Below are 27023 nucleotides of genomic sequence, written 5' to 3' on the forward strand. Positions count from 1 at the left end.
GCGACGTGCGCTTTATACATACACAAAAGCACTGCCTCCCCTGAAACTTTGATATTACACGTCGAGGAGAACTGTTTTCCCATTTTATGCCATCTTTCTTCTTTATACCCTGGTCAAAAACAACTGTATACAAGGGTGCAAAGCTAAAGCGATTTTTGCTTAGCTTGAATCCTAGAGATGCTAGATACTTTTAAGACCGTTAAAACTAAATTGTTTGTAGAGTAATTATAGTCACATGAGGCTTAACACCTACGCCATTATTCGATGGACACACGGTGGCATGTTTCACGACGTGAACCTTGCATTCCCTATGACGTGTTGCTTTGTTTATAGGCAATCAAAGTCAAAAGTCAAAGTGAAAAATATCTTTATTATATCTTTACGATACGCTACGAGGGTTCCAAACGCGTCCTGGTCTAAGAAGAAGCAAACAACAAACTTAGCCGGGTGTTTTTGTTTCGTTATCACCATCTCACATTGTCATTTAAAATTAATAGAACAGCAACCTGGTTAGACCAATAATTCACACCCAAGCTTTGTAATCGATTACGTAGTCCTTTATACTATAAAAGGACTTTTCTATTAGCTCACGTTTTATACATATTTTGAACTTTTTAAGAGACATCTCCAAGATGTCGTAATTATCTACCTATTACGACATCTTGGAGATGTCTCTTAAAAAGTTCAAAATATGTAAGTGAATATTGTAGAATTGTATGCAATTTCCGAACGAATTATTAATTTTATGTAACCTAGTATATTGCACTGTTAGTTTATTCTTACTTCTAATGTTTAAATTATTGCAGTCACATTTTATCTTAAATTTAAAAATGTTTTTATGGACATACACTTAATTTTCAAATATCTACTGACTATACACTGTCATTATTTTAAAATCTTTAAATTTATCTCTCAATCGTTTTCCACTTACCATCAGGTGTGCCATCTGCTTGGTCCGTCAATTATTACTATAAAAGTCAAAGTCAAAGTTAAATATTTCTTTATTCAAATAGGCACATAGATGGCACTTTTGATGCGTTATTAAAAAGAAAGAAGAAGAAGAAACACTTTATTGCACGTATAACATACAGGAAAAGAAACAGTAAGGAGCATACAGTACACAATGTAGACATGCAAAGGCGGCCTTATTGCTGCAAGCAATCTCTTACAGGCAACCTTTGTAGATAGGACTTACAGCAAGAGAACGGGATAGTGCCAAGAGTGTTGATAGATATACATAAACACCAAGATGTAAAGATACAAATACATAGATAAGTTAAATAAATATACTTAATATATAAATATAAAACTAGCTGACCCGTGCAACTTCGTCTGCACCAAATCGGTTATTACCGGAAAACACGAATAAAATGACATTTTCTAAAAATGAATCCTAGCTAGCTCGATTTATCGCCCCCAAAACCCCCTGTATACTAAATTTCATAAAAATCGTTGACGCCGATTCCGAGATTCCAATTAAATACACATAAGAATTGCTCCTTTAAAGATATAAGATAAGATATACATAATACTAGCTGTTGCCCGCGACTTCGTCTGCGTTTGATTTTGTATTTTTAAAGCATTCAGTATCGCTAAGCCTTAAATTAGTATAGTAGTATTATATATATATAACATGTGAATGTCAATTAATTATAGAAAAATTATTTGCAATAAAATAAAATTGCGACTATAATTAAAAATCTAAACTATCCTATCTCTTAAGTTGGAACAGACTGCTCACGGTGTGCCAATTTAATTTAAAATCGGTTAAGTAGTTTAGGAGTCCATCGCGGGCAAACATCGTGACAAGAGATTTATATATATTAAGATATATAGGTAAATTTAATAAGAATAATATGAAGAAAAGTTTATAAAATATTAATAATAGCTAGAGCGGTCGGTAAGGCTTATTTTGGGATAGCTTAAAAAGTGATTCACGGCCACGTGTGATGTAACAGAGTACAGGCACGGGCGATGATTGATAGCGGGTTGTATTGACGAGATAATTGCCGCGTATTATGCCTTGGATGGGTCAGTACCTGTATAGTTTGAGTGGTTGGGCTTTATTTTGATAGTTTTATATTTTTGACCTCTTTGATCCAGTGGTGAGTGCCGTGATCCTTTAAGTGGAGGTTTCGAGATCGAGCCCCGTAGCTATTTGGAATTTTATAATTTCCGAATTTCCTCAGGTCTACTCTGGTAGTCGAAAGCGATTTAGCGGTCCGGTACGAAGCCGATTGGGGTGCCATACCTCTAACAGTAAACCCGCTACCATCTTCATTCATTCATTCACTGCCGCGTGCGGCAACAGCGACTGGTTCTGTTTTTTTTTTTAGATTAGATTACATGTAAGGGCTTTGCTCATGCGCCCTGATGTGACTTATATATCCTTGTAGTTCAGGGGGTGAGCAATTTTTGAGGCACCTTTTCTAGCCTCCTCCCCAGTTAACAGGTGAGTTACCGCGTTGGTCTTGTGGTTAACAGGTTCAACTACGGATCACGAGGTCCTGAATTTGAATCCCGGGTCACGTCAAAAATTGGTAAACATTGTGGTTTTTCCTGTTGATTAGAATTTTAGTACCCGCCTGGAGTGAGGAAAGCGTTGGTTTCAATTCCCGTGCCCCGGAGAGTTAAGCGAGGCAACGGTGCGAATTTTCCATAAAAACTCGAAACTGGTACTGATAATTTCTCATCTAACAATTTTTCGATAATAAGACCCGGACAGCGAACCTAATACCTTGTGATCCGTAGTCGACCATGCGAACCTTTTTGTAACCAAAACAATACTAGTAAATAATGTTAGTGCATGGTATTTGGATGTAAAGGCGGCCTTATAACTTGAAGTAATCCACGCAATCTGAACGTAAACAATAGTTCTATATTTTGCTATTGTTATTGTAAAAATATGTAAAGAAGGCATTAATTACATCTCAACTGAGCTTTATAAATACAAATAGCTCTTCACAATTGCTGTAAAGGAGTCGTAGATATACCCTCCTTAACAAAAGTATGAAAACGATTCAAGAGATATTGTTACCAAGTTGGGATGGTCTGCATATTATTCTAACTAGCTTCGTCTGCACCAAATCGGTTATTACCGGAAAACACAAATAAAATGACATGTTCTAAAAATGAATCCTAGCTAGATTGATTTATCGCCCCCGAAACCCCCTGTATACTAAATTTCAAAAAAATCGTTGGAGCCGATTCCGAGATTCCAATTATGTAAATACAAGAATTGCTCGTTTAAAGATATAAGATAGGTTATTGAAAGACAGTCCACCAATCCACACTGGGCCAGCGTGATGGTATGGATGTAGTTTCAACAAGGTTTAGATTTAATTATTTTTCAGCCGTCCTAAACTACGTCCTAAGCTTCAATATCCAAATATTTTTCAGGCCCCAACTCATCTATTTGGCCCAGGATATATATTTCAATGCCTTTTATTTTTCTTATATTGCTAAGGAAAAACATATTTACAATACCTAACTCCTAATAAAATACTAACAGTTATATAACTATTACTTACTAAACCTTTTTAACATTAGATCTTTTTAACCGTCTCATAAAAACAGGTATTTTATTGACAGTTATTTTTAACCTGCACCGAACACAGATTATGTTAAGATTTCTAGGCATTCCACCGGCCCGTGCCAAGCCTCAGGCGTTCGCCCAGCAACATTGAAAAAAAAAACTCCAATTCCATACAACTCTCGACTTTATGGTACCGAGATTCGGCTGCTTTTCGATTGTCAAAACAGTTTTTTATACGCGTTGCATTTCGTAAACGTTTTATGGTTCATTGTAGCAACAGTTATGATTTAAGCGTCTTTATTTGTAATTTTCACCCTGAAATGAATGTGAAATGTAATAAGTTGGCTGCATTGACAGAGGTTGTAATCAGACCTGGGTCCTGTTTCTCTAGGGCGTCGAAATCTTAAGTGTGCACGAAAGGTTTTTTAAGATGTCAATTTTGGCACCTCTTAGTACAAATAGGGTCGGTTTTTTTTTCTGTTACTGTATTTGAATTCTTTAAATGAACACTTATCCAGTGTTAAATTATTGATTCTGTATGTAAATAAGCATGATGACGGTAACAAAGAATCGCTAAAATATTTTATTTCTCAGTTAATCAAAAGATTCAACGCGCTCTTGGACAGCAATGCTCAATGGGATCTATTCCATGGTGGACAGCATTGTTCCGTGAATTGTAGAGGTACTCTGAGAACATAAAAAGATCTTTATTTCAATTTCGCAGAGTACAATTATAGTACACTATATTAATATCATTTCTTTTATAATACTTAACGCCATCTTCCATTCATTTGTATTATATTTATCAAAAAAAAAATGTAGACCTATCTAGTTAATGTTGGTGGCCCTGCCGGTCAATTACAGCTTCTTTATAAACATAATAAATATTTTGTGCATCTTGAACTTCAATATTATCTGCACTTATTTACCAAAATATATCGAGTTCACAAAATACCAATGCCCAAATATAAAAAAAAAAAATGTCTGCAAAATTAAGATAATTTGGAAATAGTACCTAAACACTTCTGAAAAAACATCATGTCTACTGTTTATGTTTGAAAAGAGCAACTGCTTACTATTTCCCAACTCCGTAGAATCTGCCTTCGAAAGTACTGTACGACATATCGATTTTTTTTTTTGTATTTTGTTTTATAGATATCTCTATTTAAAAAACGAGAGTTAGTAGAAGTTTAGTGCAAAATTTGTCGTAAAACATAAAAACAGAAGACTCCATGGGTCTTTTCCACAGCCGTTATGACAAGCTAAGTCACTACAGATATTATAATATTATATTGAGTTTTAGAAGTTCTATTAACAAATTCCAAAATTAACTAACACAATTCCCGACAACGTAAGCTTACAATACGTTCGTAATTTATGTAAAAACGGAAGTCAATAAGCGTTCCAATTTAATTAAAAACAGTCTTAAATCCTTGATGATTTTAAAGGAAAGTGGATTTTATCGCCTAAAAAATAGTGGTTGTTTTTGACGGTAATTTTCTAAATGCGTATTAAAAATTGGTAGCTCCGTTCATTTCAACATTCCATCCCGCCTGTTCTTTTTTTGAATACGGGCTTGTATTAAATTGCCAGAGATTTGTTATTTTTTTTAGTACCTACATAAAGTATTCGGACGTAGGTACACAAAATGGTCCAAACAGAAAAACGAAAATAAATTTTTGGTGAAATAAATTATTTATTTAAAAATATTGAAGTTGCCTATTATTTATTACTTACTATTTATTGCTTAATAACACCTACTCAGTTTAAATATGTGTATGGAATATATTATTTTACACGTAGCCCGAACTGGAACAGCGTCATATATATTATGTTACACATAATAATAATATATTTGATATGATTTGATACATACAGTATCTGATACATATTGCAGTGTATTGAACCTAGCTCCGCTATGCCTATAGGGAATGCCTTAACTTAGCACTGGAACCATAAATATGATGATGATGGTGTTTATCATTCTAAAAGACTTCTATTAGACTGCGCTGGACTGGAAATAAACATCTCCATACTGAAGCCATTTGATTTTGAGCATTTTTGCGCTGATTGCAATGGTGAAGGTTCTCAGAACTTACTATAGTGATGCTACAGTTTTAAAAAATCGATTGATATAAGACTTCTGCTATTAAATGTATTAAATTGCTCTTGAACGCAAAATCAACGACTTCTTCTTTATCTTTTCTAGGGCATTGAATCGTAAAATATATACGGACATGCATGATTATTATTTCGTTCCATTTAAGTTTCATATAGATCTGATGATGAGTTGTACATTAAAGATTAATATATTGCATTACGTACAATGAAGTGAGTTTTATATTGTTTTTCAAATCCTATTATTAATTTTATTTAACGAGAATGGGAAGATTTGATAATATTGACAGGAATGGATATTGAATTAAAAACCAGTAAATATATAAAAGTGGCTATAAAAATTATCAGATCAAAGTTTCTTTAAAACGATCTTGCAATCTCCAAGATCATGGAACAAGGTTGAAAGTTGCATCATTCATTTTGTCTGTCACAACCCTACAACAACTCATTAAATTTATATAAAATATGTACCACTATATTTTATATAAATTTAATAAATTGTTGCAGGGTGAACTATGAGACCACAGAGAAGCAGACAGACAAAACATTTATTACAAAACTACCAATAAAATACAGCCGCTTTATTATTATTGCCAAGGAATATTTCGCAGCCATAATGATTTCAATGTAGTAATGGAAACCTGTAACAATCGGTACTTCAACATTTTGCAATTTGATAAATCTTAAAAGAAATTTTTCGATCAGTACTATCGACAAAGTACTGGGCACAGCCCATTTGAAGCGTTGATGAGAGTACTACGATAGTAGTACTCTCATCAACGCTTCAAATCGGCACAATTTTGAGTTGTCACTTTGTATGGTAAAGCCTGTCCAGCGTTGGTTCGCTATTTATTATATTAGTATAATAGAGGTCAGTGCCTGAACCTTAATTTTGTTTTTAAATTGAATAAGTATTTAGTACAAAAAACACTGGTAGATCATAATAAAATGGCAATTTACTTATTATAAATTATATCTTCATAAATTTTAAGCATTTATAAGAATAGGTAAGTTCGTTGATATTCATGATATCTTACTTATTTACTGAGAACAAAAGAATGTTGTTTGAAGTAAAAGAACGTTGTTTTACGTAAAACCTTGGCCTTTGGCATTTGTTTTAATTATAACAATTTCAATGAAGTGGTTATAATTGAACTAATATTTTTTTAAGTTCATTGTTTCACTAGTAACAACATTCTAAATGCTTTTAAGATGGTTTTAGATTTTAATCATCGGGCCGCGGTTAAGCGTTGCCGAGGGCGTGGCTGTATGATGGATGCCTTTGCCTCTCCGAGATCGAGTGCTGTGGTTGACGTAGACGTGTAGTGTTGCCAGGTGTCCCAATTTTATCCGGACGTTCCAAATTTAAAAGGGTGTCATTAGACCATCTTAATTAACTCTTCTTCAAATACCTAAAATTAATTTTAAGAGTTTAACTTAGAGGTACAATACAATCATTAGTCGGTTACATCAATGATTTTTAGATTGGTACCTATTAATTATATTACGTGTTCGTTCGTTCATTCAACCCATCGGCGGCCGACTAAAGTGCACGGATCTCCGAACGGCTAGGCCGTTCTTTCCTTAATTCGTTCTAAATGCATTTCTTCGGATCACAAGGTCCTCGGTTCGTTTTCTCATGGACAAAAAAAAGTTTCAATTGCCGGCTCGCCAAAACTCAGCTCCAATGTGGCACATCCAACTTAGATCGCTATTAAAGTTACAATATCACTGTCGTATGATTACGATTAGTATCACGTGATAGTAATCGTGTAGATTCGATACGACTCCTACTTTTCGTAGCAATGTGCCTTTTTAATTTAGGCAATTAAATATCACTGGCTTATGCGGCAAAGGCGAACATCGTGAGAAAACTTGCATCCCTGATAGTTCTGCGCAATGGTCACTAAGGGGTGTTAAGTCTACCAATTTAATTCTTAGAGGAGACCCTTAATATGTAAAAAGTGAGCGTTGGGCCCGAAAATGTAGAGTCCCGTAGTGACCAAAATTCACGTAACTGAGTCAAAATATCGACATATATCGTGGAATGTACCCGCTTACTGTTTATAAATATATTGATCACTTAGTTTTAGTTTAGATGATTATGACTTGATTGATTGATAGATTAAAATCTACAGTTATATTTAAGTATTTATGTATATTATTCATATAAATATAGGTACATCAGTCATCTACGCTTACTTTGGGGCTAGATGGCGATGTGTGTATTGTCGTAGTCTATTTATTTATATACTAGCTGGCCCCAGCGCCATCTGTCGGGCGGATTTGTGAATCTAAACCATCCAGAGTACTACCAAAACGTATACCGAAAAATTCATTCAAATCGGTCCAGCCGTCTAGGAGGAGTTTAGTGACATACACACGCACACAAGAAATATATATATAAAGATTATTTACAGAGGGATATGTAGAGTCCTACCTTGAACGTCGTCTAAGTAACTGGGTAAAAATGTTACATATAATTATTGTCGTGGTATATACCCGCCAATTTGATTACCCACGCAAAAACATGTTGATAATCCACGCAAAATTTAGTTTTAAATCTAGTTACTAACCGGACAGGCCGTGCACTTCATAAATGCACAAAAGTACTGCCTACCCTAAAATTTATATACAACTCGTATAAGTAATTTTTTCAGTGTCTGGGTGTCTATATGTATATTCTAAGTATTATAAAATATTCATCAGTCATCTTAGTACCCATAACACAAGTTAGGCTTAAATTGGGGCTAGGTGGCGATGTGTGTATTGTCGTAGTATATTTATTTATTTATATCTAAGAACACTTCCGACTAATTCATCTATCAAAAAAAAAACAAAATCGAAATCGGTTAAGCTTTTTTTGGAGCTACTATGCTACAGACAGACACAGACACTTCAAACTAATAACGTTATTCCCGACTCTTTACTTCATAACTTGGAGATACCTCAGAGCAAGTCTGGCGGTAACATCGATTATCGTTAGCTACCGTATAAACGATAACGATAATACCCAGCAGGAATTTCACTTTAATTACAAATACGTGAGGTTACCGCGTTACGGGGAGGCGGGGCGAGCGCTCGTGCGCCGGTCACGACCCGACTTGCGAAGCGTACAAACAATATGTGGAACTTTGATGGAAAATCGGACATTTTTTTTTTATTCCACAGCAATTTAGCCCCTTGACTAGAATCTCAGCAGCACGGCAAGAGACAAAACTGCCAAATCACGGCAACAGGAAATTAATAACATTAATATATAAATATACCACCACAATACACACATCGCCATCTAGCCCTGACTGATGGGTATTTATTATAAATGACTAGCTTTCCCAGTGAACTTCGTACCTCGGATCTTTTTTTTTTGATGAATGTTATATTTTAATACTTATTATCCTATTCCAGTCTAAGAGAAATCCAAAAAATCAAATATAATAAAAATTGGTTCCGAGTTATAAATGGTGTAACTAACACAACTTTCTTTTATATATATAGATATACATAAATAGTTATAATATACAAATAAACATCCAGACACTGAAACACTTTCATGTTCATCACAAAAACATTTTCCAGTTGTGGGAATCGAACCAGCCTTGTACTCAGAAAACAGAGTCGCTGCCTACTGCGCCAATCAGCCGTCTAGAATTAATACAAGTAGGATAAGTTTACGCCTGTTTATTATTCATCATCATCATCATCATCGTATGGTATCATCGTATCCATCAACAATGAGTAGGTGTTAAGGCCTAAGTCCACCAAGCTGGCCCAGTGCGGATTGATGGACTCCACACATCTTTGAGAACTTTATGTAGTTTTCCCACAATGTTTTCCTTTACCATTGAAGCAAGTGATATTTTAATTTCTTAAAATGAACATAACTTAAAGAAGTTAGAGGTGCGTGTGCTGGGATTCGAACTCGGCCCCCCGAAAGTGTTGCCGAAGTCCTATCCAATAAGCTACCACCGCATCCGTTTATTATTACACGTGTATTATTTGGATATTATTTCCACTTATGGCTCTCGGCTCGGAGACTTGATAAAGCTGTGGGAGAAGATCATTCATTTTATCCTTTCTCGGGAGAAAAAATGTGTCTGTGCTTGTGGTTATGAAATGATGCTGCAGCAGCTGTGGTGTCGGTTTCTTTTACATACTTGGACTCAGTGGCGTGCACTTCATACATGCACAAAAGCTCTGCCTACCCTAAAATTTGTGTATGACTCATAAATGCGAAGGATTTTTCCATTTTATGGCATCTTCCTTTTTTTGCGTGCACGCCACTGCTTTGACTTACTTAAAATCCTTAATGATATTTGCAAAAGTGTATTTGCTTATTTGTCCTTTCTTCATGATCTAACTTAGCAACCAACCAATCAATAGTTAGATGAAAGGACGGAGAGTAACATACTTTTTATCCCAGGAACTCAAAACGGTTCCCACGGTATTTGTAAAAAAACGTAATAAACGTGAAACTAGTACCTACCTAAGAAATATAATTTCGCTACCAAACGTCAATTATCTTAAAATAGTACTTTCTATTTAAACGCCAATTGTTAATTTTTTTTTTTTCGCCCACAGTTTTCAATATCACTGATCCATCTTACAATCTCAACCTTTGAAGTACCTACTTATTGTAGGCGGGAAACTCGTAGGAGAATAAAGGCTACTATTTTTTATCTAAAAACAAGAAAATATCTTATAAGTTGACGTTTTCTTGACTTATAAATACATAATAAACAAATAAGAAATTCTACCGACTTCGATGGCTCTCAGTTGAGTCGCTTAGATTTGATTTGATTTGAGAGAGTTCAACAAACTTCGACATAGCTAGAGGATCTTGCTCTATTTCGATAGATAATTTCATACTTACTTATAAGTCGAAATATCTAATAATTTGTTACTACGTTATAATAAGAGAGCTGATCCCGTCAACAAACTGTTTTACTACAGTTTTACAGATTGTTTATTTATCAAACAGTACCTAATTGATACTGAAAAAAAAAACAAAATCTTGACTTAATTGGCGAGCACCTCGAGACCCTTAGATATGTGAAACAAAACAAAAAATCAGTACACCGTTTCAGATGCACATGAAAAGAAAGGGACAAAACTATCATAACGGAGACAGACATAATATATTCTATTATGTTAATCATCGGTTTTGAATCTAAAGGTGTCATGGTTTCCGGTCTGGGATAGAATTAAAGAGTTAAAAGTGAAACGTCAATTTGATATAATACAATTAGTACTTGCACTAAACGAACAAAGAAATGTGGACATGTAGGTAGGTACTAACATTTAGTTAATTTATTTATTTATAGAACTTTCATACTATCACCATCATATCAACCCATTATCGGCAAACTACAGGGCACGGGTCTCTTCCCAAAATAAAAAGGGTTTAGCCCGTAGTCCACCACGGTGGACCAGGGCGGATTGGTGGACTCCACACATCTTTGAGAACTTAATGGAGAATGCTTAGGGAAGCTGGTTTCCTCATGATGGATTCCTTCATCGTTAAATAAACTGATATTTTAATTGCTAAAAACGCACAAAACTTAGAAAAATTAGAGGTGCATGCTGGTATTCGAACTCGGCCCCCGTAACCACTTCTAGGCCTCAGTAACAGACGCAATCTGAAACTGCGATTTAAAAATAATAATGTCATTTATAATCCCAATAAGGTTGGATGTGCGCACGATATACAAATTAAAAAACGACGTGTTCGAAATTTGAAACATTTAAATTACACGTTATTGCTACCGTGCACGCTGTTGAATCCGATTCTTTTTCCAAATTCCATTCGCAGGTTGTTATTATCTGTGCCGATTTGCTCATCATTTGGTGTTGCCAAATAAAAATTCTTAGACTGATTCGTGAGAGTTGAAATTTTGTTTAGCGTGAGAAAAGATTTTGAAGGAATTTAGGGGAAACTTCAAAATCATATAGCATAGGATAATTGAGTGGAGGATTAGAGGCAATTTATTTAATCTTTAGTTGCGAGAGCGTTTCTCGGAGGTCATGACTAGGATCGCAAATCAATGGTTGCTAAGCTACGGTACGTATTAAATGGTTCGGCGTAAGTATACTGCTGATAAAAGTTTTATGGCTATCTGTACTTAATGGTTGGTTTCATTTAATGACTGGTTTATATAAAAATAAATAAATGTTCATTGCGTTGGGTAATCAAATGTAACCTTAGTAGGAAACTGGATGGCGCGGCTGGAAAAGCACGTTACGCGCTGGCCAAGGGACGCGCGACGCGCCCTGGCAGTAGGTATCTAGTGACTGGAAAAAAGTATGTAAATATACCAAGCATGCAACCCATACACTTCAAAAAATTCCTTTAACGCGATTTATCCTGTGGACAGCACAGCATGCTTTTGTTTTGGCACCCGTCAGGTACGGTACCCTAAAAACTACAGTTCTTCATAATTTATAGTGTCTATATTTCATTAAAGATGAATCTTATTCAGTATTTCAATAAATAAACGAATGGAGTTAAAGGTGTATACGTTAAGCAACATCATTAAATAAGAGAGCGCGGAAAGTAAATTAAATTGAGATAATTTAAAATCCGAACGGTTGCTCCAGCGACCCGCTGCGAGGTCGCACTTCAAAAAAAGAACGCCGTCAACCGAACTGTCAGTGCGAGACCGAGAATGAGAAATGTTGCCAGACTAAAAAAACAACTATTCATTCATAAAACACTGGCCACTCGCATTTAGAAATTAGTTTATTTTAATTACTCGGTAAGCGTAGTGCTATATTAATTATTGTTCGGTCGATTGTCAGACCTGGACAATATATTTTATTGTCTCACCCGTGATTTATACATCTAGTTAGTAAGTTATTCGATTTTTAATTTAGACGAGTTTTAATGGGGTTCGTTTGAATGGACTTCTAATTAGGAAAACAACCGGACGGGAACATATGAATAATGTCAGATATAAATTCCGTTTATGGGTTAGAAAAGCGATATGCCCGACCTCATTGGACGCACAATGGCTTTGTGCTTGTAACAAATTGCTTTTAGAAAAAGTTGAGTATGAAAAATGGCTAAATGTATTCCTATGATGATTTTTTAAGACAAACACCGTTATTGTGTTGATTTATGTTGTTAAATAAACATGGCCCTTTATTAAAAATTTCTTTCTGGTTTTGGTTAAAGCTGTTGATAAAATGCCTCGTTGGTTAAGTGAAAATCCCCATTTCACCAACTCTTAGGTGATGACTATTGTTGGACGGTTGATGTATTCCTAGGAATCTACTTAGATTAGGCGTTACTTTCTTGGGCATTTCCTTGTTCTCCGTTAGCGAAAACGGGCATAAATTTCTTTCTTTTGAAGCTGAGTTTGCTTTCTAGCAATGGGACATTAATTAGACTTAGCCAGATATTTTATTCAATTACCAAGCCGCTGTCAACATTTTAACATGTTTAACCTGTCTATGGCAGTTATGTTAAACCTTTACCTTAATCTATACCCATGATGGCTTTTAACGCGGTATCATACCAAAACGCAAAACATTTGGGTCGACGGTAGGATATATACCTATAGGCCACAGCTGAAGAGAAAATTCAGAAATGAGCGAGGAAGCTTTTAATCATTTTGAGCTCAAAGATATTAGATACTAAGGAGCACTTGAACCCGAAATCACTTTTAAGGCTCACCGCCTGCTTAGCCTCACATTGCAACTTAAATCCAAATTTAAATTCAAACTTCAACTTACAATTCTAACAGCTAGAGACTAATAAAAAACTGTCACTAACACACATAATATGCCTTACATTCTAACCAAACACTTAAACTATTTTTAAAAATATTTCCTTAGGCGTAAGACCAAATCCATCTAAAAGCCAAGCTAGTTTTCACGGAGCATGTCAAAAACAACCCTGTATATTTTCAATGCAATATAGTTGAAGATCTCGTTGAGGTTATTATGTAGGATGCCTACTATTATTAAAATGGTTCCGTTACTGTGGGTATGTATTTATAGGGAGCCCATAAACTATTCTTATAATTATTACCAGCCGTAAGAAGAATCCGTATAAAGTATTGCATCGTAGCTCAACCTGTGACATTACTCATTTAATAACTGCCGTTCCCAATCGTCGCTTGTAAATCAAAAATCGAAAAAACAACCACACACTAATTTGATCCCGTGCCGCTTCTTTATTCTCATTTAGGTAACAAAAACAATGTACTCGTATACTTGCACTTCGTGTTTTCTTAAATTCCTATTCATTTTTGAAAGGTTTCCGTACCTATCATGAACTTTATATTATATTTCACGATAGCCATTTTAAAGTAAGGCCCGTAATTTATACCTAATTGGAACATTACATACGTTGAACTCAAAATAAATAGGTTGATAATAATAACGATCTGACATCATCCATTTTTATTACATTTATTAATGAGTATCTTATAATAAATTACCTTCTGTAATAGATTTTGTCAAAAATAAATGCGACATGTCTTACAGTGCCCGCCCACAAATCGATTTGTAATTATTCAAACAACAAGCTTAATTGGTTGTTCCAGAATACAATTTTAAATGGATATTGCAAGGAATTTTTAAGAACAAGAATGATAGTTTATGAGTTATTCTTATTTACTGCTTGATTATAACCTATTAAATAGATACAGGGACGAAACAAAAGCCTCTTAAAAGTATCTGCAAGAAGTGGAAATAGGTTTGAAGCTTTTTGGAATTCGTGGCATTTGGATGTTCGTGGAGTTTGAATGAGGCTACTTTTTACTGTCTCGAGTTCTACTTTACTTGATGAGACCAAGACCTACGCACGACCTGATGATTATACATTAGTTGATTATTTAGAACATCTCATAATATATAAAAAATTACATTATTCGTAAAGGAAAAAGTAAAATCTATAGCTACTACTTATCTCTATATCTCTAAAATTGTGTAGGAATATCCTTGCACCTACGTATCTATCAATAATTCCATACGGACAGCAGTGTTAAAAATGTAGACGTATATTTTTTTGTCTTTCTTTCACAGAGCCACCGAACAATGGATTAAAGTGATTTGGTGGATATATATACTTTATAGGTCTAAGGGTGCCTTGTACTTTTCTTTATAAGGAAAGATTAAAAAAAAAGAAAAACTACTTTTTGTGTTTCTCTTAGTGAATTCACGCAGCAATTATAAATTTAATTTATATTAGGTATTAGTAGGAACCGGGGCACAGTCAAAACCGCGCTTAGATATTGTAAATAATAAAAAATGTTATAAATTTTTGCACAAAATCAATTTCCTAAGATCGCGTTCACCAAAAGCGTGTGGTCGCGCTACGTCACTGTATTCGTGGCAACACCGCTCCCGTTCCAAATTCAAAATTCGAAATTAATGGCCGATTTGACAGGAGCGTTATTGTGCGGCTAATTTTTATTTTTTTTAATCTTATCAACGCGATGACAGCGACTTAATGGGATCGCACCGGTTGTTTTAAAAGAATCCTTTTCATTTCATTTGAGATTATGGTATTTTTTTAATTTCCTTTGAGACGAAGTGGCAATGGCGGACAGGTATCCTATTATTTTACAACAATGTAAAGTCAAGTACAAAATTGGATTGTGGTAGGCATTTTTATTTTAACTTTGAATCTCTTTTTGAATAATGTTGGCCAATTATCTTAATGGATGATATTAATGAGTTAATATAGGACTGTTGGGGATTCCAATCTTTTTCCTGCCTTGTCGATTATAACCTCCATCGAAAAGGGGATTGAAATGATAACAAGTTTGTACGTTTGTTGGTCTGTCTGTCTATAAATCTGTTTGTCTACAATTTTCAATCTTAACCTACCACAATATTTTTAATTTCTTTTACTTTTTGCGTACTCCACTTATCTAGTAGGCTTGAAATTTAGTATAGTATACCTACTATGTAATCGTGCTTCGTAGGCTCCAGGTTCGATTCCTGAGTTGAGCAAAAAGCCGACTTGAGTAATGGGTTTTTGGGGATTCGTGTCGAGAAGTTCTAAACTGTGATATAGCAGATAGAACCGCCAACCCGGTTATAACTCTTGTTATAAAGGCAGTCCGTGTTCATCGGTGGGATATTGATTGGTTAATGATACTTAATGGTTGATATTGAATAAAATTGGTGTGTGTCTTATATCCCATCTTGGGATCGATTTCCGGCATTTCTAAATTATCTCTGGTCTAGGATTCGATCGAGGCAAGATACCATTCTACCGATATAGAGATGCCGCCAACCTTTTTAACGAGTTTCAGTACTATCACGTAAAGGCCGATAAGAGGTAATAATTTAATAGAACTGCAATACCTACCCCAAACTGGTTAGCCAACTTTCATTTTAGACTGCACAAACACTTACCAGTAAATAGGTGAGAATTAATATAAGGGCTTCCTTTTAGGGCAAATATAATCTTTAGGCTCTTTGATTCATACCCAGTGGCGTGCATAGAGGGTATGCACAGGGTATGCAGGTGATATAAAATGTAGAGAATGTCCAGTGCGAGTTATAAATACTTAAGGGTAGGCTTTTATAACACTTAAAATGACTATCCTTTGGTATTTATAACGAGTATATACCGTTTATACTAAGTTATAAATTCTTAGTTTATGCACTACACACTTGTTGAACCCACCCCCACTCTAGCGGAGTTTTGCGTCATCTATTTAGGTACATTAATAAAATACCTACTTTTTACTTGTTTCTATTGTCATCAAAATTAAATTATAAGTTCTCGACTTGACCACGACTATGTGACCCCCCCCCCCCCCCCCCCCCTGGCGCCAAAGCTTGATCCGCCCTGGCTCGTACTGGAGATTTTCTTCATTTTATTTCATCTGCATACCCTGTGCATATCCTTCTATGCACGCCACTGTTCATACCTATAACATCAATGCCTATTTTCACTAACGGCCAACAAGGCAATGCCTAAATAAGTAACGCCTAATCAAATAGGATTCCTAGGCATGCATTTTCCTTTCACCAATCGATTTTCACTAGGTAACTCATATAACCTAACTTGTCTATGATTGTTGCCACAAGATGTGGTATTTTGTGTTTGTATTATCATATTTTTGATTTTTCGTATGGATTTAAGGTTATTTAAATAAACGACTTTATATTTTTGATGTGAAACATCTAGAGGCGGTGGGGAGGGTACACCTGATTTTTGGCGTGGCGACACAGGCCGTGGCGACGCATTGCCACGCTGAACTGTATGATTGAATTTTTGTATTTCGTATTTAATAACAAAAATGATTATTAATTTTGTAATAAACCTTCATTAATAACCGACTTACAAAAAGGAGAGGTCCTCAATTCTTTTTATTTTATTTTTTTATTTTTGGAACAAATTTGTCTTTGTCTTTATCTTTTTATTATGCAATATATGATTCCTGTCGTAATCTGTTAATATAACTTATAGAAGATAATTTCGATGTTTCACATCTGCCAGGCGTCCCGTAACGGCTCACACATTTTTGTTTTCATCTGTCAAGTGTCAGTTTACCAGTTTCCAAAACCGCCGAATCGGTGGTGTTACTTTAGATTACGCCATACGTCGTTGGTCGTAATCCAAGAGTAGGTGAATCGTTTTTATTCTCTACGGATCATCCAAATCTTTAGACGCGTTCTTTTAAACGTTTCCTACGTTGAGTGAAAAGTTAAAAACGGCATAAGTCCCCCCTTACTTACCGAACCAAAGTATAAGTACTTATTACATTTAATACATTGAATTAATATCATACAGCATTCATCAGCCATTTTTGTACGCAGTGCATTCTGTCCAAAAACAGTGAAAACGCCCCGCGCACGTCTCCCTTTAGGTACACTCGTGAAATATTGCAACTTAGCTCAATTTTTTTTTTTTTTTTTTCCCATTTTATTTTGAACGCTTAGAACATAAGAGGTAACATAATTACTGTCAACTGGTAAATGGTATGAAGTGACCCGTATGTTCGAGAAACCGTTCTATAGTGGAGTGGTTTTTGCTTCAATAATAGTCGTGTACGGTTTCTGTATGTTCTAAGTTCTGTGATTCTATACCGATGGGTACCACTAGCTGTTCGCCGCGGTTTCATATGCGTTAACTATATAAATCTAACATAGCCTATTTGACTTCTGGATAAAATAGCTTCTTATTGGTAAAAAAATTATTAAAATCGGTCTCGTAGTTTCGGAGCCTATTCGGTACAAACAAACAAAAAAACTCATTACAATCCTTTAAGTAAAGTATAGAATTAAAGATATATATATAAAACATAAAACCAATAAACTAATTACCCGTATTAGATTACAATTGTCTGTAACTGACAGTAGGTAAATGTCAACATAGATACCTAATTCAAAACTAAAATTGAATTCTGCTAAACTCTTGTCTTGAAATCAATTATGATTGTAATTTGTATGCTGGCTTTACAATTTCTTCGTCACTGCCTGTCATAATGTAATGTTAATAAATAACAAAATTAAGTGTGGGTAATTGGTAGATACGATTGGACGGCCGAGTGGCGCAGTGGGCAGCGACCCTACTTTCAGCCCAATCCGATCAGTTCGATTCCCACAACTGGAAAATGTTTGTGTGATAAACATGTTTTTTTTTTGTGTCTGGGTGTTCTGTATATGTTTATTTATATGTATTTGTGTATGTTATTCATAAAAATATTCAACAGTCATCTTAGTACCTATAACACAAGCTACGCTTACTTTGGGGCTAGATGGCTATGTGTGCATTGTCGTAGTATATTTAAAACTTAAATATAGCTAAACATTCATGTTCATCACACAAATATTGTCCAGTTGTGGGAATCGAACCCACGGCCTGAATGAAGCCATAGGCCATATATGAAGCAAAGATGAACCGTGAGAAGAAATAACTAATATACGACCCTATAACTAAGCTAACTCAGTCAGTAAATTGTTCCTTATGAACCGAAATAGATAGAATATTAAAACACTCACAGAGTGTGTTGATACCCAATTCCATTGACGCTATATATTGTTGTCACAAATAATAAAAATAAAATAATGTCTAACCATCGAGATCGGTGCTGCGCAGTGGCGTGCAATTCATACATGCGTAAAAGTACTGCCTACCCTAAAATTTGTATATAATTCGTATTGGATTAGGGTTTTTGCCGTTTTATACAATTTTCCCGCTGTACGCATACCCTGGTAAGAAACTTAGTGCACGCCACTGATGCTGCGGTTAATCCAAACTATTGGTAACAAACACACTTTCATAATATTAATATGTTGGAAAAGAAGGATTTCCTTACAAACTTTCATTTCCAATTTTAGCCATTATGGGTATTTTTAAAAACTGAGCTACGTTTTTCTTATTTTCTTAACCCAAATCTCAAAAGTTTCATAAATATTACTTGAATGACAGATTTTCATAAAAACTTTCTTTCATTTACCCTATAGGTAACAGTTAGTAGGTACCGACTAGGGTGCTCAGAGAATAATCTTTCGAAATTTTAAATTTCTACGTTTAGCTTTTGGGTCGTAGATTGTATGTCAGTCAGTATGGGCAAATCCTTTTATAGTTATTGATAATTTTTTATGGTGTTGGTATACCTACCTTATCGTATATTTTTAAAACGTAGAGCTACATATTATACACACATATATTATCAACTAAAAAGTAATAAACAATTTGTTTACATTGTACATTGTTAGATTTACAAAAAAATGAACGTCATCATGCCTGAAGCACATACGAGTAAGTAAGAGTACTGAACCTAACCAACTAATACTGAATTTCCAAAAACCACTCCACTTTAGTATTGTTTCTCGAAAAGGTGGTAAAGCCTGTTTAGCATTGAATAGAAATTATTTTACCTCTAATGTTCGTTCTTCTCGCTATGGTATTTACCATAAAATGGGGAAAATGGGAAAGTTTGTGAACTAGCAACATTCCGCGTTTTTACTGTTTTTGGACCGAATGCACTGCAGGCTGAATGAGGGTTTTGTATGTTCTTAATTCTGTGGCCGTAAGCTAAAACGTGCGACCGGTTTCGGAAGCCTAGATGCCTAGTAATGGTCTCAACCGATTCTAGGGCTAATAGAGTTTAAAAATCGCACTGCAGGAAAAGTGGGACAAGTTAACAAAATTATTAACGTAGTCATTTAGCTAATGTTTTAAGAGAATACTTTTTGAGCTTTCCAGGGTCCGAATTAAGTATGTACAAAAACAGATTTTTCTAGTATTTAGGTGCGCCTTTCGTATTTTGAGTTTTGTTTTCTTTTTATTTTGCCTGTAGGTACCTACCTGCTCTCTGGAGACTGTCAAAGGCGTGGCGGGAAAATTTCTTAATCAAATATTCTATTCGGATGAAATAGCTGGCATCGGCTAGTCTTACTTCCTATATCCACCTAATGCTACTGATATTATAAATTCAAAAGTTTTTATGGATAAATGGATGTTCGTTCACTTTTCACGCAAAAAACAACTGTAGCAACAACTGTGGCAACATTTAGGTTCTATTTTGTAGATTGGCGGATGTGCAAAATAGTTTAGTCAAGTAATCAATTATTTATTGAGTTTTTTAATGGTAGGGTAAAAGAAATGTAGATAAAAAACAAATAAACATAAAGAAATCAGACATTTTTTTTGGATTAAATATACTTGTGACATGCCGCCAAATCCTGGGCCTGTCCATGGGCAATGTCCTTTGGAAAGGAAACATATTTGAACCTGGCTTTACACATAGGTTATTTTTCAAAAAAATCAACGCACAAACGATTTATGAGAAAAAAAAACGCGGACAGCAGCTAGTCTATTATAAAAAGATTATCGAAATGAAAGGCAAACTTTCGCGTCAAACTGATACCGCGGTAGCGTGAAACTATGCGTCCTTAGATCGGCAAGGCTTGTTGCCCACACGACGCGAATATGCACGCCACCTGAGGTGCAAATTGGACGATTAATTTGTTTGGCTTGGCACTGGAGAAGCTGTATTGTAATAGCAAAGCCACAGCCAAAAGCTTCTACAGAATTAAGAAAAGATTTGGACTGTTTACATGGTTTGGTACAAGAAATATTGCGCCAACAAACCTATCATTTAGTCTAGTTTATTACTTGTCTTAAGATGTGAAAATATTTTGTTACCCTTTAGGGTAAAGCTATAAAAACATACTTACATAAAGAAAATATCTTTTAAATTTGTTTGTTTTTATTTATTTTATATTACTTGTTTACATAGGTATTTAAACATACTTTATAATAATAATTAATGAAAACGTTGTTTGTATTGCAAGACAAGTTACAAAAAATGGATTGTATAAAGTCGTTGATATTCGTCGAGTCGTTGGGTCTGAAACCCCACTCGATCTACTGTGCTTTTTTGTGTGCGTATGTTTTCAAACAAACAAATAAACATGAAAAGATATAAAACGTGTAATTGCAATCTAGGCAAATATTATGCCAAGCAGCGAATTAATGTAACTTATTAGGTTATGAATCTTCAGGTAAGTTGGTAAATATTATGTTTGCAATATTTGTACAGCATCTACAGATATAAATGTACAAGTTTTGAGTTATTATTAAGGTTTTGAACGAGCTGTTATAAGTATATTCCACGTATTAAGTGACTTGTGACAGCCCTTATGTCCAAAAAATGAAGCCACAACATATTCATCCATATCTAAATAGTCACAATAAATTAAAAAAATATATAAAAATTGGTAAAATTATCAAAAAAACTCTAAATTTAATTAAAAACCAGCAAGCAAGTACCAAAAACCTGGCATTAAGGAAAGAAAGGGTATTATTATTGAATAAGTTAAAAAGCTATTGTTTCTCACTTCAAAAAACAACAGCAAAATATGATACAGATGTCCAAAACTTGAATGATCAAATTAAACAGTTGGAAGATTCCTTGACAACTGTCACTTCCAAATATGAGCTGTCACAAAAGCAGATCCATGAGCAAATCCAGGCAGCTGATGAGTTGTTAGCCCTAGGAACGTATAATATGGCTCGTTTTGAGTCTTTAACAAATAAATGTCAATGTACTCATGACATACCTATACCTAGTCAAGACTGTAGTAATATATTCACTGACAATTTGGATATTTGCCCAGAGAGGTCTGGAAATGCAACACATGTTCCTGTATCCTTAAATTCTACTTTATCCGCTAAACCTAAAAAACAAAGTATAGTAATATCTGACAAAATAGGTAGAGGTTTAGGTCCTATTATGAATTGTTACCTAAACCACTCAGTGACAAATATATGTTCACCGGGGGCTAGTTTTGATTGTGTCATTAATAGCCTAAATGAAAAAAATCTAGATAGGCATACAAATGTTGTCTTATTGTTAGGGGACAGTTTCAATGTCAAAAAGCATCAGATTATAAGATGCATTGAAAAATTACTGCTTTTAAATAACAAAACTAAATGTAAGTTTGTAATGTGTGCCTTTCCTTATTGTGGCACTCTAAACTCAAAACAAAATGAACATATTTATAAATTAAACTTATTAATCTATAATTTGACATACCGTCATAGCGACGCAATTTTTTATTTTGACATTAATAAATTCACGTCATCATTTGTAATGACAAGAGATAAATTGTATCTGCCTAAAAAGTGTAAGCAGCAGATAGCGTTTTTACTAGCTTATAATTTAAATGATACTGTTACAACTGTTGTAACAAAGTCTATTGACACTTTTACAAATTGTACTTCAAGTACTTCTATTTCTATTACTGACCCTAGTACTTGCGCTAGTACTATTAAGAAATTTAATAATGATTTAAACTAGTTAATAAGACAACGGAGGAGCTCTGCCATATGAACATTGTACACCAAAATATACAGAGCTTCACCGGCAAAGAATTAGAAATAGAGCTGTTTGTGGAGAAACTCAATGTACATATTTTGTGTATAACTGAGCACTGGCTCACTGGTACACAAGTAGCAGTAAACATCGATAACTTTATATTGTCAAGTGCGTTCTTCAGAAGGACTGCAATTCACGGTGGATCTTTAATTTTTGTACGTAATAATATAATTTGTAAAGAACGAAAAGACATAGTTGGTCTTTCTGTTGAACGCATTGCAGAACTGTCTTGTGTGGAGCTGGAGCGATTTATAATAGTGAGTGTATACCGACCCCCTTCAGGTGATTTTAGCGATTTCGAGAATGTCATGGAGGATGTACTAAAGCGTTTGTGTCTTTCTACTAAAAAAGTAATTGTATGTGGCGATTTCAATGTCGACATTTTACTAGAAAATGCAGCAACTGCTAGATTGCTTAACTTATTTAAATGTTTTAATTTGTGTCATACTTTTAGTGAACCTACTAGAGTAACTGCAACTTCAGCATCCTGCTTAGATAATATTTTTTTCAATTGTGACATTTTAGATAAAAGAATAATTAATAATTTAAGGTCAGATCATTGTGGTCAACTTATTACTGTTTTAAATACTATCAATAAAAGCAGACAGATTATAAAGTGTAGGCCAATAACTAAGACTAAATTAATGAGATTCAAACGTGAAATTACTGCGAAAATCCCTGGTATTGCGTGCGAACATTTTCATCCGGACAGTCTTTATAGTGCACTATTTAATACTATAAACAACGAATTTAATAGAGTATTCAACTTTAAGCACATCAATGTCAGTAATAAATTAAAATTTAGTGACTGGGCTACTGTAGGTATATATAAAAGTAGGGAGAAGTTGTATGAGCTGTATGATGAAAAACAATTTAATCATACTCCAACTTTCGTAGAACACGTAAAAAAATACTCTAAAATATTTAAGAATGTTTGCACTAATGCGAAATCGCTACACATTAAATATAGTATAATGAAATCTGATAACAAAATACAAACAACCTGGAAAATAGTTAATTACGAGTCAGGAAAAACTAAATCTCGTGATGTGGATTTTGAACTTATTGTTGATAACAATAAAGTGACGTCTGACAGGGAGGTTGCTAATACTTTCGAAAACTTCTTTCAGAATGTTCCCATTTTGTTAACAGATTCTCTAAGCTCTTCACCAATAGCAGCTCAGCGTATATTGAGAGATAATGTTAAAGAGTGCAATGTTTTATTTAATTTTAAACATATATCTGCAATAGATATTGTAAAGAATTTCAGGTTATTAAAGTTGAAAAAAACCGGTGATCTGTGGGGTATGTCGGTGATGGTCATTTCTAACATTATTGACGTTATTGCTCCTTATCTAGCTGTAATTTTTAATGAATGTGTTGATATGGGTATTTTTCCGAACCTAATGAAATGTAGTAAATTAATACCCCTTTTTAAATCCGGTCATAAAAATAACCTTAACAATTACAGGCCTATTTCAATCTTGCCAACTCTTAGTAAGGTCTTTGAAAAAATTATACTTTATCAACTTTTAAATCATTTTAATGTAAATAACTTACTTCATCCGGAGCAGTACGGCTTCACTAAAGAAAAATAATGTGGGGTATACCGTTAAAAACATACATACGAATGACTAAATATTAATACATAAACCACTCTACACACATACAACAATACACATACACAATAAAAAATAAATAAACTAATATATTTAGCATACCATAAAAACTTAAATATGAGTAAATAAATATAAGTTGCCTTTATTTAGCGAGACGATGAAGCTTAACAGCATTTTTAAATATGCCCAGTGACTTATTTTGATTCGAAGTGCATTCCACAATTCAATATCATTGACATTGAACCAATGCTTTTAAAACTTCGTTTTGCTATTATTGCAAAATCTAAACGAGATATAAACTTAAATAATAGTTGTAGTAAGTAGTAAGAATTGATCCATCAATTAGTGTTAAATTAACTGAGAGACTATGAATAAAGTATCATCTTTCAGTATTAATAAATAAGCTGTTAATCTTAACGTCGAGGACATATCCATACTCACCTTAAGTATAATCTTTCACAAAAGTTTGTCTCCCATGTAATTTGCCGGGCCGGTAATTATAAAGTTTAAAATAGGTATATCCGTCCACGAAGGACCGTAATTATAGGCTGTAGGGGTATTATAAACACGGCTACATTTCTTTCGATTTTTAGCTGTTCTTCTGTCCTTAAGAAAAAGGTATCTTACCTAAGCTTATCCGAGGGTTGCGTAGCTTCATTAATCAGCTGATAGCCTTAGATAAGTAACGATAACCCAACGTTGTCTATAACCAGGGATTTCAGCCACGCTGGTCTCCGAAAAGATATTTTCCAATTACGCGCGAGAGAGAAGCAATGCAGCATAACCATATCACGACAATCGTGAGCTGGCACTTATTCAGAGCAAAAGTCGCATAAAGAAGGTCTCTGACACCATGTCAGAGGATAACTGAGTGCGAAAAAAAGAAAATAATGCGTGAGATATTATATAATAATAATAATAAATAAATATACCTACTACATCGCAATCTAGCCCTAAAGTAAGCGTAGCTTGTGGTATGGGTACTAAGATGACTGATGAATATTTTATGAATAATATACATAAATACTTTGAATATACAGATAAACACCCAGACACTGAAAAACATTCATGCTCATCACACAAACATTTTCCAGTAGTGGGAATCGAACCCAAGGCCTTGGACTCAGAAAGCAGGCTCGCTGCAAACTGTGCCAATTGGCCGTCAAAGTATAAGAGTTAGAGCACAAGTGTGTGTGCAAACACTGGTGTACTCTCTGTTTCCTCACTCTCAAAGTCCGATGATTCAGGCAGCGCCGACACGACTAGAAAGAGACCAGGCGCAAGACAGCTTTACGTGCTCTCCGAGGCACGGGGATGACTCACCGCCAAGTTCCTAACCCCGGGCTGGCACTAAGAATTTCTTGTTAGAAAAACCCAATACTATACATTGTGTCCCGACCGAGGGTTGAACCCAGGAAGTCATGATCTGCAGTCGAACATGGTAATTTTCGGAGTCTAAGATGCGAATGCCATTTGGGTAGGTTTTGATTGACTGATGTACAACTGTATTCCTAACAGGTGATTAGGTTTTGAATGTTTTTAATTAAAGCTAACTTCAATTATAAACTATACAAGTCTCATGTCCACGTGGAATGGAAGGGCAGAAGGCTATTCTTTCTATTAAAATGTGGGACTGCGGATTATTAAATGACCATAGATTATTAGAATTTTTTCTAAACATTATAGGTTTAACCCAATTTAACCCTAAAATCCATAGTTGCATTACCGTATACCATGAAGTGTAGGTACTGGTAAATTCGTAGGTACAGAGCAAGTTCATTTAAAATGTAACCGGGTCTCACCTTAATCTTCAAGCAAAGATAACTTAAATATTTACTTACAGACGGATTTATTGTTTAGTTTGGAGAGGAAGACCTGATAGAAATTAGCAAAGCGTTGAAACCGCAGCTACGCTTCGCGCGGCCGCTCTCGTCTAATTCAGCGTTTATCATTGCATCAACTTTTTTATAAAACACCGGTTTCTGCGTTTTATACTGGCATGATAAAATTATACTGGCAGTTTTTATACTAAATAGTCTCCAAAAAAATACCCCAGTACCTCATAAGATAAGTTTTTAAGTTTATATTGACCAATCGAAAAACACGATAAGTCATAATACATTACATTACAATACATAATATAACTAATGCAACAATCAAACTGATTCCTCGATTGAAATTGTAAAAAGTTTGGTAGGCTCGGAACTTATCGATGAGACATAATAACTATACAGACCGCATAAATATCTTTTATAAACATAACACTCATACCTCACGATGGCACTGCATGTAAAGGTTCATGCCGTATTATATCTATACTAAGGCAAACATATCACAGAACGCACAGTCTATCACAAGTGAGTCAGAGTCTATGGCACCACCACGCATCGCTATCGATTCGGCAACGCCCGGGGCAGAGATCACAGAATCACGCGTACGAAATGTAATAATAATCGACCATCCCGCGGGCTTATCGGTAAACGACTGGAGGCGAAAAGGTTTTCGCTGGGGGCGAAACACCGTGCGTAGCTGGAGGCTCCGCCCCGGGCTAGCGTCATTGGCCCGAGAGCCCCGCACGGCGACTACACCGTCTCCTCATTGGGTAGCGAGCCCCGCCGTGGGGGCACTGTGTCCGCGGACAATATTTTGACGTTTTTGTACCGCGGTGGCATTTCTCATTGAGGCGATTAATTGTAATTCTCCACGGCTATTGTAGGGTTAAGTGAGCAGCGTGATGTTTGTCGAGTGATTTTTTTTCAAGTGTCAGATTTTCGTAATGTTTGAAAAGCTTTTTTTCATGTTTGCATAGGTACGAGCGACGTTAAATTCGTAACGCTTACGGTGCGCGGGAATCACCTGTATGGATTTCAATGGTTCCTCTATCCGTAAAGAGGT

The 27023-nt window shown here is 35.0% G+C and overlaps 1 protein-coding gene across 1 annotated transcript in view; it reads right to left on the bottom strand.

The window, feature by feature from the left end:
- LOC120626420 (transcription factor AP-2-epsilon) overlaps nucleotides 1-26598 on the bottom strand; it is a 97010-nt gene extending 70412 nt beyond the window's left edge. The window contains exon 1 of the mRNA XM_039893945.1: nucleotides 26400-26598. The gene's annotated coding sequence lies outside the window, so the exon portion shown is untranslated. The remainder of the gene's footprint in view (nucleotides 1-26399) is intronic.
- Nucleotides 26599-27023: the final 425 nt, after the last annotated feature.

This window comes from Pararge aegeria, chromosome 1, assembly GCF_905163445.1.
Source record: "Pararge aegeria chromosome 1, ilParAegt1.1, whole genome shotgun sequence".
In the NCBI taxonomy this organism is placed as follows: domain Eukaryota; kingdom Metazoa; phylum Arthropoda; class Insecta; order Lepidoptera; family Nymphalidae; genus Pararge; species Pararge aegeria.